Source organism: Eleutherodactylus coqui, chromosome 4 (assembly GCF_035609145.1).
Source record: "Eleutherodactylus coqui strain aEleCoq1 chromosome 4, aEleCoq1.hap1, whole genome shotgun sequence".
NCBI classification, from domain to species: domain Eukaryota; kingdom Metazoa; phylum Chordata; class Amphibia; order Anura; family Eleutherodactylidae; genus Eleutherodactylus; species Eleutherodactylus coqui.
Window position 1 is genome coordinate 262,416,263 of NC_089840.1, and position 13,558 is coordinate 262,429,820.

The 13,558-nt window shown below is 37.2% G+C and overlaps 1 protein-coding gene across 20 annotated transcripts in view; it reads left to right on the forward strand.

Annotated features, from left to right (window-relative positions):
* EBF3 (EBF transcription factor 3) overlaps positions 1–13,558 on the forward strand; it is a 158,294-nt gene that overhangs the window by 9,710 nt on the left and 135,026 nt on the right. The window lies entirely within an intron of this gene.

Consider the following 13,558-nt stretch of genomic DNA (forward strand, 5'->3'; position numbering starts at 1 on the left):
TCTAATTTCCCCCCCAATTGTAGCTGTCATTTACGTTGCAAAAGCAAATCGGTAACTAACAAACCCAAGTTGCTCTAATTGAAACTGATTGCACATGCTGGTTGCATTTCCTGAAATGCATTTAGGCAAACACATCAGCTGTATGTTGTCTTTAGGTTGATGTAATTGATTTTGGGGGGAATTTCGGAAACACTTCTGAGATAATATTGATGCTTGTGATATTATCAAATGACCCCCCCTTCCTCTTAATGTTGAACCAATCACATGGCATATGTATGATTGGCAGTCGTTGCGTAGATGGTACCCAACGCCAGGCCATTTGAATGTGAAAAGAGGGAGGTTTCCAATGTTTTGACTGGTAGTAGTGGTGGTGGTGGTGGGGGTTGCATTTCAGCAGCTTTCATTACAAATTTATCTTTTGATCATGAACTTTGCTGTCCAGTGAGTGAAAAATTAAATCCGGAAAAGTCCTACAGTTAAGCCTCCAGAAATATGCAACCACTAGTAGAGAGCAATGCTAATGTTTAACTAGACGGAATATCTGTTTGCTTAGTGGGGAATGTTAGGTATCTGACAGGAGGGACATCTCTCTTATTAGTAATCAAATAGGTTTGGCCAGTTGTTCTCTCCACTCAGAGACTGTGTCAGACAACAAGTGTGACACCTCGTAGAATCCTAACACCAAAGACGCAAAATAAGTAGTAGAGTTGTCTGGATTTTTATTTTTTTTTCTAATATTGGGTCATTTTTGATTTCTTTTGGTCATTTTTTTTGTTTTTTTTTTTGTCATTTGGTCATTTAAATGAGAGGAATGGATCCTATATAACATTGAGCTGATATATCCCGGCTTTGGCCAAAAGTCCGTTATTTGTTGCCTCTTCTGCTGTACATTTCAGCGTTAATGATAGTGATACTTTAAAAACAAAAGATTGAACCAGTTCAACAGTGTGACTCCATCTGTGCATGTGATTTTTTTTTTGACATCTGATCCACTTTGCATGGAGTGTTCTTCGACTTCGAAAAGTCTGATTTTCTAATCCGTTCATTAATGTATTGGGAGGGCTATCTAGTGCTAGATGAATTATACAACTGATTATTGTTATATTGAAGTATTTCAAGTGCAAATTGAAACTGTATTTGTACCTTAGACAAGTGCCTTATAATTTGATATTCTGGAAGCATCAGAAGGGAAGAAGAGAAAAAAAAAAATCAAAGAAACATTTAGTTAATGGCTTCACCATGTTTATTTGAATAAAGAAGATTGAAACTCCATTTACGCCTCACATAAATGCTTTGGAGATCTTAATTATTGATGGAAAAATCTGCCGTGCTTCTAAATTTAAAGATATGACAATTTTATAGGAATTTCAATTCTTTTTTTTTTTTTTCATTTTTGGTCTGAACATAATGTATTTTTTTTTTTTTGTGAACCAAATCACTTTTCTCTATGTTAGAGCCATCATTTACGATGACATCACACTTAAGTCCCGTAATACTTCTGTATATAATACGCCGTGGTCCGGAGCTACTGTAGAGGAAATCTTTAAATAAAAAAAAAAAACTGTTAAAAAAAACTGTGAAAAATACATTCAGGCGGAAATCATGGCTATTAAACGAGGCGTTGGCAAAAGCTTCATTTCCTAATAGTGATATTTAATGTCTGCCCTGCTCTATTGGCCAGAGCTCCTTCCAAATTGCAATGTTTAATACTCTTGCTGGTTCTAGCGTTATAGTTATTTTGGTCAATTTACAGTTCTCCACAAGTAGTGTTACCACATGGCTACTTGGCGTTAAAGTGAAATATGCACAATTATATCTCATTAGCTTTCCCTCGGCCTTTGGACATTATTCAGCTTAGATACTTCTCCTTACTTACTATACTCCTAGGCAGTCGAATAAGTCTTGACAGTAATGAGAATGAAACAAAAAAAAAAAAAAAAACTAGGCAAAGCTTTATAATCCTCTATGTTATAAAATACTTCGTTCTGTTGAAAATACCTGTCAACCAACATTACCGGCCCAAGTGTGACAAATTTGCCACAGTAATGGCGAGAAATGAATGAAGTTGTCATTTTCCCCTTTTGGAGATCAACATGAAATTCATTTACGAATTGGTTTAGGGAATAGATTAATAAAAGGTCAAAAATAAAAAAAAAATAAAAAAATAGTTAAAAAGTATCAAAAAACAAACAAAAATAGCAGAAAACGTAAGAAATAAAAATAAAGTAATACGTGGGAATTTTTCTAGTTTGCAAAAAAGTCTAAATGTAAAAAGGCAAAAAAGGGCGATATTTTCTTTTGTGGTATTTCTGAAAAGGATGAGGATATCATATTCATAGTGGAATAATGTTTTCTTGGAAAACACAAAAGCAGATGTTCCTCATTAGGAACACCCATTGTCTACATATCACAGCTATGGACAGATAAATCTATCCTATTTCACCGGTACATTCCTATAGCTGTAAATGATTACAGGATGCTGCTGTGACTTCTAAACCCAAACCACACTATAGGCCGATATAATTCTTTTCAGCCATCACATACCATGTTTTATTGCAACCTATGGAAATTCCTGGTGAGCTCCATTCTACTGTACTTCCACTTGGAGTTTTTTTTTTCTTCTTCTTCTGCTTTTCCCTTGTTTGACTTTGCTGTACACAAGGAGCTCATTTCTGTGTGTTGGGAAGTGAAAAGACTGATTGTGGAGGAAGAAAGAAGGAGGCAGGGATTACATTACTATGAAAACATGAAGCAGCAAACTGGAGAAGCACTGGCAGCCCAAAGGCTGGGTACTGTGACTCTGCTTACTCTGTATCACTAATAGCATGCTCTGCAATGTATTTCCAGATGGTGCCATCACAGACATACTGCTGGTTGGCATCTCTGTGGGTAGTAATGCCCCCCTCCAAATAAATTTGGCATTATTCTATAGAGTTTAGGAGACTTATCATTCCAAGTGTGTCCTACTTTCCTGTATGTAAGCCAGACATCTGTTTATCCCATTTTCTTTCATACAGAGTTGGAAAAGCTTGAGATTTGGGGAAGGGGGAAGACGAAGAAAAAGAAACAACAAAAAAAAAAACTTTTGCCATATTTAACAGCTGCTGCTAAATTTCAAACTGGTAGGGTTGTATACCTATGCCATGTAGAACACTTAGTTGACAATTCTAGAAAAAAAATAAACTAATAAAACAGAAAAAAAAAATAAACTAATAAACAAGTTATAGACAAAGTAAAAAAATATCAAATAAATAAATAAAAAAGACGAAAAACAACAATAATAATACAATTGGCTTAAAAGTAGAAAAAAAAAAATTTCTTCCTTGGCATTATTATTATTTTTTTTTTGAATGGCAGAAGTGCCATTTTTTTTTTTTTTGTAATCGAGTAACACATTTTTGTAATTGTAAAACAGTAGCTGAAGACTGATTGGAGTTTTTGTAGCAAACAGTGTTTCCTTTCACTTCCTGTCTCAAAGGTCATAGAAAGCTGACCTTTGCTGGCAGCCCTAGTCGCTGAATTATTCATGTGATTGACTTTTTGTCAGTGCACACAGTTGTGCTCTGGGACATTTTATTCATTTACCTCATTTAAAGCGCCTTTCTGCACCTGTTCTAGTATTAATATCATGTAATTTGGGCCTAATGCCGATTTTGCTGAGCACTCATTATATTTTTTATTAGCTATATTTCCAAACGATTATGTATGATTATTACAGAGCCTTACAAACAGCAATGGGTTTATTCCCTAGACCGTTTACACTGTTCATGTCAGGTTGTTTTTTTTTTTTTTTTAGAAGCAAGATGGGTAAACATTTGACCAGTTCCAGTTTTGCATTTTTTTCCCTTTAAAAAAAAAAAAAAAAAATTAGATTTTTTTTTTTTTATTCCTACCCCCTTTACCCAACCAGAGAGAGAACTTAGAGGGCTCTCCCTCATGGCTTTGTGAAAGCATGATTAAATCCAGTGCTGCGGAAGCTGTACAAATGCCAGCATTTATAAGGTCAATGCTTTTGTTAAAAATGCTATGTAAATGAGGATCTGCAAAAAGGGACATTAAATAAAATTAAATTCATTGTCTTCTTTAATGTCATTTACATTTTGGCTAAGCCTTGGCCTGTCAAGAAGGATTTTTTTTAATAATTTTAATTACACATCACTTAGAGATCCAAGGATTTCTTTTCAGTAGAATTTGGATAACCTGCGCGAAACGATTGTTTTGTTTAACTTTGGAAATGACAAAGTGGCGTAGCATTTGCATAACGCCCTCAAGACGGTCGAACCGGTTTACTTTATTTTTTTTTATTTTTATTACATTTTTTTTCTACCTTTTTTTTTTTTTTTTTTTTTCTAATGCCAAAACCAAATCTGGCTTATGTCTAGATGATGTTGTGCTATGACTTTTTGCTTTACAAGGTGTTGCACGGTTCAAAGACCTCCGTAATAAATTGTTATTTTCTGAGTAAACAGCTTCTCTGTCTTGTTCTCCATCTCTCCTGAAAAAATTTGGCATTGATTTCAAGGATATAGGAAAATTTTGATTAATGGGCATGTTGCTGCTTGACACCGAATTAGTGAGTGAAACATTAACACCTCCAGTCTTATAAATGTAGACTTGGAATAAGGTCAGATTATGGATAATTTCAACATGATCTAAGTCGTGTCAACATGATTCAGCCATCCTTATAATGGTTAGGGAATAGGAGGCCATCCTATGGATAGTATCATCTCTATGATTGTTGGTGGTGGTGGTCGTTAGGGCTGTTAAAGGGATATTTCTAGATCTGTAGGATGTATCATGTTGGCGTAGGATTATGTTGCTTGATGGGTAGCGGAGTTGAGTTTATCATGATTATGGTGATATCATGACGGTAGATGCCTCGATGATTGGCTCATGCTTTTGAATGTACATTAGGCAAATGTAATAGATAGTGGTGAATCCGCTTGCTTGACTCTACTGCAAAAGTTGCCATCTTCTACATTTCCATTCCGCATCAATATTCCGAGCACTGCAGCCGTCCCCACTAATTTTAAAACACTGCACAAGTATCCACTTCTAGCCTCTCTGGTAATGGCAGATATGATAGGAAACACTCTCCACTGTATTATTAGTACCAGATCAAGTAGGGGTGACAAGGTGTGATTCGGAATGGAAGCGCTTTATGTCTCCAGATTAAGATCAGCCAACGTTGAAGAAACAGGGTCAACGACTTCACCATTTTTCATAATTTTTTTCCGTCTTCGATAGAGCCACCCAAGCCCTTGAAGTACGCAGACCTCTGGCATCCTTGCATTGCTTTAAAACATATGTGTTTGTGCGGAAGTGGGGTGGGTGGGTTCTCAGAGAGTCCTGTCAAAAACTATAGCCGTGAGTTACCCTGATATTAACCATTCCGTGCTTCTGTTGTGTCCTTATCAGGTGAAAAGGAAAGATACAGCAGGCCTATGTAGTTTTCTAAAGACGCCTTTGATGAATTGGATGAGGCCATGGAAAAATCGACTGAGTTAATGTTTTTGGCCTAACAGGAAGGAGTAATCAGATAGGGAATATGCTAGAGTTTTTTTTTTTTGTCATAGAGTGAATATTTTGTGTCTATGTATTCGGAGGCTGTGAACTGTGTTATAATCTCTTTGTAACATTAGGCTGTTCCCCGGATTTAGTGATTTTGTGTTTACAAGGCTGTATTAGCTCCGATCTTGGAACTCTATTGCTTAAATAAAAGACTGTTCAAGAAATGGAACGCTGCCTTTAGTAAGTAAACTATCAGCTGTGTTCATTAGCGCAGTAATCTTTGATCTAGCAGTGCAGTGCGACACAGCAAGTTCTGATTTTAAGTAGCGTGTTCTCATTACTTTCTAAGCAGTCTGTCAAATTATTTACTTAACGAGAAGTGGATGTTTTATTGTTTGCTTACTACTGGCCAGCGAGAAGGAGCCTAGCGACACATTAGGGTCTGGGGAGGACTTCTTATTGTCAGAATTGTGTAAAAATGTCATTGGCTCCTTCGTTTTTACTGCTAAATTATGATCTCTGAGAATCCTGAATGTTCTCTGTATGTATGGGACCATTCATGGAACCAAGATGCTTCACGGCACAGGGTAGAAAAGTCCGATTTAGTATGACTGTTTTCCTCTTTTCTCCTTTCACCTGTCTGTTCTTCTGCCTCCATCTGCTTTGCCTATTCTTTTTTCTTTCTCTTATTCTTGCTTCTTTTTCTTCCACTCCTTTTCCTCTATCTTTTCCCCTTCCTCTTTTCGTTTTCTTCCTCCTCTTCTTTCTCCACAGTTTTCCTTGTCCTCTTCCACTGCTTTTTCTCTCATTTCTCTTCCTCTTCTCTATCTTTCTTTTTCATCTTCTTCCACATCCGTTGCCCCTTATTTTTCACTTTGTCCTTTTTTCTTATTCCTCCTCTACTTCCGCTTCGGCCTCCTCTATTCTTCTTTATATGTTTTCTACTTCCTCTTCTTTCTCCTTTTCCTCTTAAGCTTCTTTTTATTTTTCTTCCTCTTCTTCTTTTGCACTTTTCTTCTCCTCCAACTCCTTTTCTTCCTCCCTTTAATTCTTCTCCTCCTCTTTCTCTCCTTCTTCTTCATTTTCACACAGTTTTCTTCCACGACATTGTACAGTGCGCTGCAAACTTAGAAAAAACACCAAAATGCATAAAAATCCAAGTACATTTATTAAAACAGCACAGACCAATACAAACACAGTAGTAACACTACAGTCTAACTTAAGACTTGACACTTGACAATGGAAAGGGGCATGTAGAAGGTAAATCAGAGGCTACAGCAGGCCAAGTGTTCGCCATGTCACTCAGGGCGCCTGTTCTGTATCAGAAAATACATATGCAGCAGCGCTGATTGTATTTTGTATATTTTCAAGCCAATAAAGTTTTTCAAAGTTATTCGAACTGTCAAACCGGCCCCTTAATCAATCAGAGATCATCACTTGTGGTTTGGAGAATGAGCTTAGTCTCAAGATGGGCATGTATCGTCCGATTTCATTCATAGGATGCCGCTTGGATTTAGCTGATGTTCCCGGGCTGTGCATTCAGCTTTGTCGTACTGCTACAGGATTCTTCGTTTTCCTAGTGGACATCTGAAGAGCTAGTTAAATAGTGTTGGTTGAGTTGTTTCATGGTTCCCCTTCTGAGAATGTAATTTGACAAGTGTTGTCATCGAGACAGCGCCACTAGGCCTCAGTTACGGGTTAAAGTCTCCGAAATGATGTTAAACTCACACAGAAGTCATTGACTGTTCATTGCACTTTGGGTGATTTAACCCATAATGCAGCGTGATGAATCTAGCAGCAAATCTAGAGTGGCGTTCGTACAGCGCTGGCATAATATGCCAGTGTCAGGTCTCCTACTGTATTATAATCCTGCTGTAATACATATAGACCTATTAGATGTTCACCGGTGTGTTGTGCTAGGTCATGTAACTATGTCTAAACCTTCCTCTGCCGTTTCAGCATAGCAGGCAGCATGATGAACAAACAATGTAGTTGCCAAAGAGTTAACTGCCAAGTTCAATTCTTCGACATCTAGAACATGTGAAAAAAAGACAAACTTTGTGAATGCTTGACTTGCATGAAAGGCGCTATTGCATTTGGAGGCAACGGTGGCGTCTTCCTTCGTACATCCAGCAGGAATTCTGCAACCTAAAATTTCAAAATGTTAACATTTTTAGTAAAAAATAAGCACATTTTTTTGCATTTCTACTCCAGTGCCGACCCGAAGGGCGGGTAGGTGGACTAGGTTCCATTTAATGTATATACATAGTTGAGCTGAGTGCTTGTGTGGCATGTGGTGTACACACACACGCATATATGTTTATGGAGAATCATGTGTATATACATTTTGTTTTAATTCCCTATGGTTTACATTTTCTCATTTACTAGTAAAATGAAAACAGAGAGAGACCGGCGGTTACATACATGTGGTGAGGATTAGATAGCCCATGCTGCATTTCTCGGGTTCCTTGTAGGGGGGCTAATGATACACTTAAGACTCCTTGATTGTTGTGGCAGTGGAATATCTGATGGAAGCAATGGCAGATTAAATCTCCAGTGATAGAAATTGACACTTTCGAGCGGGCCAGGAAGTGATTGACAAGGAAGGCTACAGGAAGTTAGAAAAAAAAAAAAATTTGGGAGCTTAACCTGTACTTGGCAGAGCTTGCAAAACTTGCACTCCAAGAAAATGAAAACCATTCAAGTCGAGGAGGTTGCCAGAACACAAGCTCCTCTTGTTAGTTTATCTTAATGGGGAATCTTTCAAAAATGTTTGCGGTCAAAACTATACAGACTATGAAACTGACATGGCGTTACTTGGGGTTTTCACATAAAGTGTGCGGATCAGTGAAAATACTGTACGGTACTGCGGATTAATTGAATCAGTTTGTGAAAGTTCCCCCCCCCCCCCCCAAAAAAAAGTTGGCTGCTATTTGTTTATATGGATAAAGGTTCTTATGTGGTTTATATGATTGTAATGGTTAGTGTAGCTAAGTTTGTAATTATATCGAAGCCAAACAGACTTAACTGTTAGCGTTTGTTCAGTTGTAACTTGGATTAGTTTGCAAATCCGCCCCCCCGACCCCCCTTGAAAAAAAAAATTCCAAAAAAAAAAAGGGCAGAGTTTCCAAGTGATACTTTTACCATAAGAAGGGACATTTTCTCAGTAAGTTATCCCTTAATGTGAGGTTATGGGTGAATAAATCGAAATGCCTAGTTTGCAAATGGCAGTAAAGACAGTATTGTGTTTTCTCCATAATTCACTAGGAAATGAGTTTAACATGTGTGGAAAGGAAAAGACATACATTTGTGTTGTTGTAAGACATGTAGCATGGCCCTAGCTAACGGAAAGAGAAGGCTCCAGCTTGTCTCTACTGAGAGACGAAACACTGCTACACATCTGGTGAGAAAGTGCAGCTTCTGACCTATCACTCACTGGACTCCTGTTGCCATACTAAAACCATGCAGAAGCTTGTTAGTAGTTAACACGTGGCTTGCCAGTTGTCCTAATGGTACCAGACTCTGCAGGACTCCAAACGAAAATCGGAGTTTACAAGTTTTAACTTTTTTTTAATTTTTTTTACAAACTTTTTGAAATTTTTGAATTTTTTTGAAATGTAATTTTTTAAAATAAGTAAATAAATCCTGGAGAGAAAAAAAAATAAAGAGTTTAAGAGGACTAAAATCTGGCTGGGTGGTTTTTAAGACTAAAGAAAAATAACCAGTTCCAGGGGCTAGTAGTGTCATATAACAGTGACATATGTGCGGTGAAAGGACTTGGTTGATTGTGAGTAGTATAATGGACACTTCTTGTTCATGAATGCAGTAGTGGTGCTCTGCAAATTAACCCTTACACAAGCTCCGCTCAGGCTGCAAAGGCACAGAAGGCTCAATTAAGTTGGGAGACCAAAAAGAAAAAAAAAAAGTAAATCTAAAACCCCAACAGTTGGAGAAGGGTTATTAATGTATAATGAAAGGGCACAGGTTCCTTTTAGTTTGGGATAATAGCCAGGAAACTGAATTGGTGTTGGGTATTGTGTGGATTGTCAGGAATTTTTTTTTTCAGTAGTCCAAAGTAGATTTAAATTTTCCACCTTCTGTCATTAGCAGCACAAGGAAGCTGAAGCCATTGGGGTGGAAAAACTATGTTTTTTGTGTTCTAGTCTAGCGCTAATTACACTAAACAATTGGAATGGATCCCCATGCGTTGCACTGAACCATTGCAATAATGGAAAAATAATAATTCAGAACTGTACACCCTGCTGTATTGTTTAAATGTCAGTTTCTAGAATAAAGATACTTGAACCCCGTACCCAACATGCTCTTCGGAAATTATAGCATGCAAGAGCATAGTCCCCGCATTCAGTTATTGGGTCTATAGGAAAAGAAAAGTTGTATAGAAACATTTTTACTAACGCATTTCGTTGAAAGTGTGAGTCAACTGTGTTTATAAGCCCATCCAACAACCCCCTGCCAATAGAGTGTGGTTGACTTGGCTGGGCAGTGATAACTTTTTGCCTCTGAAACCTGAAATGCGTTGCGTTATGTTCTTCCTAAAGGGGCTTGTCCAACTTTAATTGGATGAGTCTGTGAAAACATAGCCCAAATGTCTGCAGAGACTTTTATGAGTGGCATTTAATGAGAGAAACAAATGGGATTTTTCTGCAGTTTAGTATGGATTCACACCCACAACATTTCCTTCACATTAGGCAGGTTTTTTTGTAAATCGAATCAATATGCTTGGACGCTGTCATCCCCCTTAGTCGAATCTCCTCTGCCATTTATTTCTTGATATTCTGTTACTGAAATGCAGCCAAAGTGAGGTCCCCCCCATTTATTTCTATTTTCCAAGTGTACTGTAGCAATTTGTCCTTTGACACAAAAAGATTGGGTTAGGAAACAAGCGGGAAGGAGGGGTGGGGGGTGGGGGAGATGTTGAATTGGACATGGTGTTAGTACCAACAATTTGAGGTCAATGGGCACTGATATGGACAAAGCAGTGAAGTCATCTGTTACTTGTGAGATGTGTGTATTGGTCCTTGGCTAGAGTGAGGCCCAAGGGAAACCCAATGGATCTGGAAAAAAATGCTTTTTCGAAAAAGCGGGAATAAGAACCATTTGTTACATTTGACACGTTGCTTCTAAATATAACAATACTTTTCCCATAGATCATTAATTTCAACCTATAAATGACTTACGCAAGTTCATAATCTCTTACATAGCCTATAGTGTTAAACAACATGCATATCTCGCCGCCAGAGTAGCCATTTTTTTTTTCCAGCAATTACCCTCCATACCTTATGGCCTTTGACTGTTCTATCATTATCGAGACCATCATTTCTACGTTCGCTTCTATTTTTTCAGTATGAGCCCTTGCTCTGATCTAAGGGGAGGGAAATTTGGAAGAAGCCTGTCCTTAGCTGAATGCATTCTTTTGGTAATGTAATTTCTTTAGGCTATTTGTCTTTACAAGTGAATCAATGTTCATGTTTCCTCAGACCTCACTATAATTACTCCCAGCAATTACTGCATCCAGAACCCTTTCTCCAGTCCAAAACACATTTGTTCCCATTTATTAGGCTGTAAGCAGTAACTAATTTACATTGTTTTAGAGGGGGCTTGGTGCTTGGGTAATTTATTGCATGTGCTGGAGGTAAAACAAAGTTGACCACTATGCAAAAAAAAAAATATATATATATCTATATATATATATATATATATATGTCTATATATATATATATATATATATATATATATATATATATATATTTATATGTCTATATATATACATATATATATCTGTAGATATATATATAGCTATATATTTATCTATATTCATATATATTTTTTCGATATGCATTAGACTAAAAATAGAAAAAAGGGAAAAAAAATAACGTGAAATAGACAAAAAGATTCGAAAATTGTAACATTTCAGCTTCAAAATATTATATCCTCCACGTCGGTAGAATTTTTTTTCGCCTCTATTTATTACTATTATGATGAATTTGCCTGTTGAGACTCAGCAGAATCTGCACATTCACGCGTTTCGCAGCATCTATTTTTGACTCCCTAACCTACAGAATAGTGACCCTGTTTTAAAGGCAATGGTCCTAATTTCTCCCTCTAAGCTGGAAACTTTTGTTAATGCACTGAATAAAATATTTGTCAGCAGTCTGTGCTGAACGTGAAAGCGCTCCACTGAGGAAACAATGCCTTTACTGTTCCCTTCTCATCATAGCAGATTTTGTTATCAAGTTAGGGGGGAAAAAAAGGCTTGTTTAGGCGAAAATAATGATCATAAATAGAGTTGTAGAGTGCAGCTCTAAGGAAGTAGTGACAGTGCACGCTATCAGGACCTGCAGTTTTAAGGAAATATGAGTGTTCTGATCCAGGGATGCAGTAATTATCTTTTTTTCTGAAGAATGTACAATGGTGCTAGGATGATGAATTGATCACAGATTGGAACCGTGGTATAACTGTCATGTTACAGAGATAAGAGGGTGCTCAGGGATTGCTCATTCTTTCTGCTAGTTCACAGCCAGCTAGTTTATTAGCACAAATCCCAAATGTTTAGTAAACTCATTAGGTTCCATCTAATGCTAATTTATCACCATAGATGGAAACATAGCAGTTGAAGCCAAAGGACTATACAGAATCCTCACGATTTTCAGGGCTTTTTGATCAATCACCCTCTTACCACTGACGGCCTTTTTTTTTTTTAACGCTTTTAGCAGGCCGGTGTGATACTGTGGGTTTAATGCAGCAATCTATACAGATCTTCAATGGTTTCCTTCTTAATCATGGCCACCTAAGAGGTTAACATTCTAATGCATACTGATCCGGGCTGAGCGGTACATGTTTGTGCAAGGATCTTGCTTGGAGTTCGGAAAATTTGGATGTTTTTATAGAGAATTGTATATAAATCACATGCGGTTTATTCTAAAATTTCTGACTCTTTTTTTTTTTTTAAATCAAGCTTTTAATGCCCGGTCTCCTGACATTTTCGTACATATTCTATAGTGTTTTTGGAAGAGGATAATAACCTTTGCTTGATCTTAGGCAACAGCTGCAAAGATAATGAAATTCTTATGATATTTCACCAGGTAAAATGTGAATTGCAGAAGAAAAGCTATTGAATTTTTATGGTTCTTAATCGCATAAAATGAGATTCATGGGCCATAGGTATAACTATACTCAGTGGAGTTGGAAAAACTGCAGTTACACCACTTGCCCACTGTGTGGTGTCACGAGCACAACTTTTTATTTTTCTCTCATTTTTTTTCCTTACTCGGAAAATTATCCTCTAAGAACAATAAGATGCATTATCCGAGATAATGAAATACGACTTTATATTTGTGTTTGTCCTGGTTTGGGGGGCATAAAGAATAGTTTATGACCCACAGTAATTTGGCTGACTTATGTTCCGAGTCTTGACTTACCTTATGATTACGAACCGTATTTTGCAGGTTTACTCACCAGTTGAAATCAGTTCTCATCTGCAGCCCAGCAGTATTGATCTGTATTTAACATCAAGGCTCGCAATTGATTGCCATTGATTAACAATAAAAAACTTTCTTGGGCATCACAGCATTAAGTCCAATACTCTAAATAGAATTGCTCTGTGTTAGTCCATTGACATAAAGCCCTGTGTGTAAAATATAAATTAGTTCCTTTTTCAAAGAGAGTTCTCATTGTCATAATGAATAGAGGAGACAATATTTTTTCCGGCAGTTATCTTGTAGTAATACATGTAGAATGGATTAGACCACAGTTTGTACTCCTATATTTTTTAGGTTATACACTTGGTTAACACCACATTTGGGCTTTGCATTCAGAGAAAACGAATAAAGCATGCTCCTAATGCATGCCCCGGAATGTGCTACGGTGCACCCATGCACTAGCCTCCCATTGAAAAATAGCATATGTCGCATGATATCCGGTTTGTTGTGTACAATTCTATTGAAAAGCAACTACACAATACAGTTGAAGTAAAAGTACATTGATGCACACTGGCAAACAGCTGCCACAAAGATGCTTTTTTGGCTTG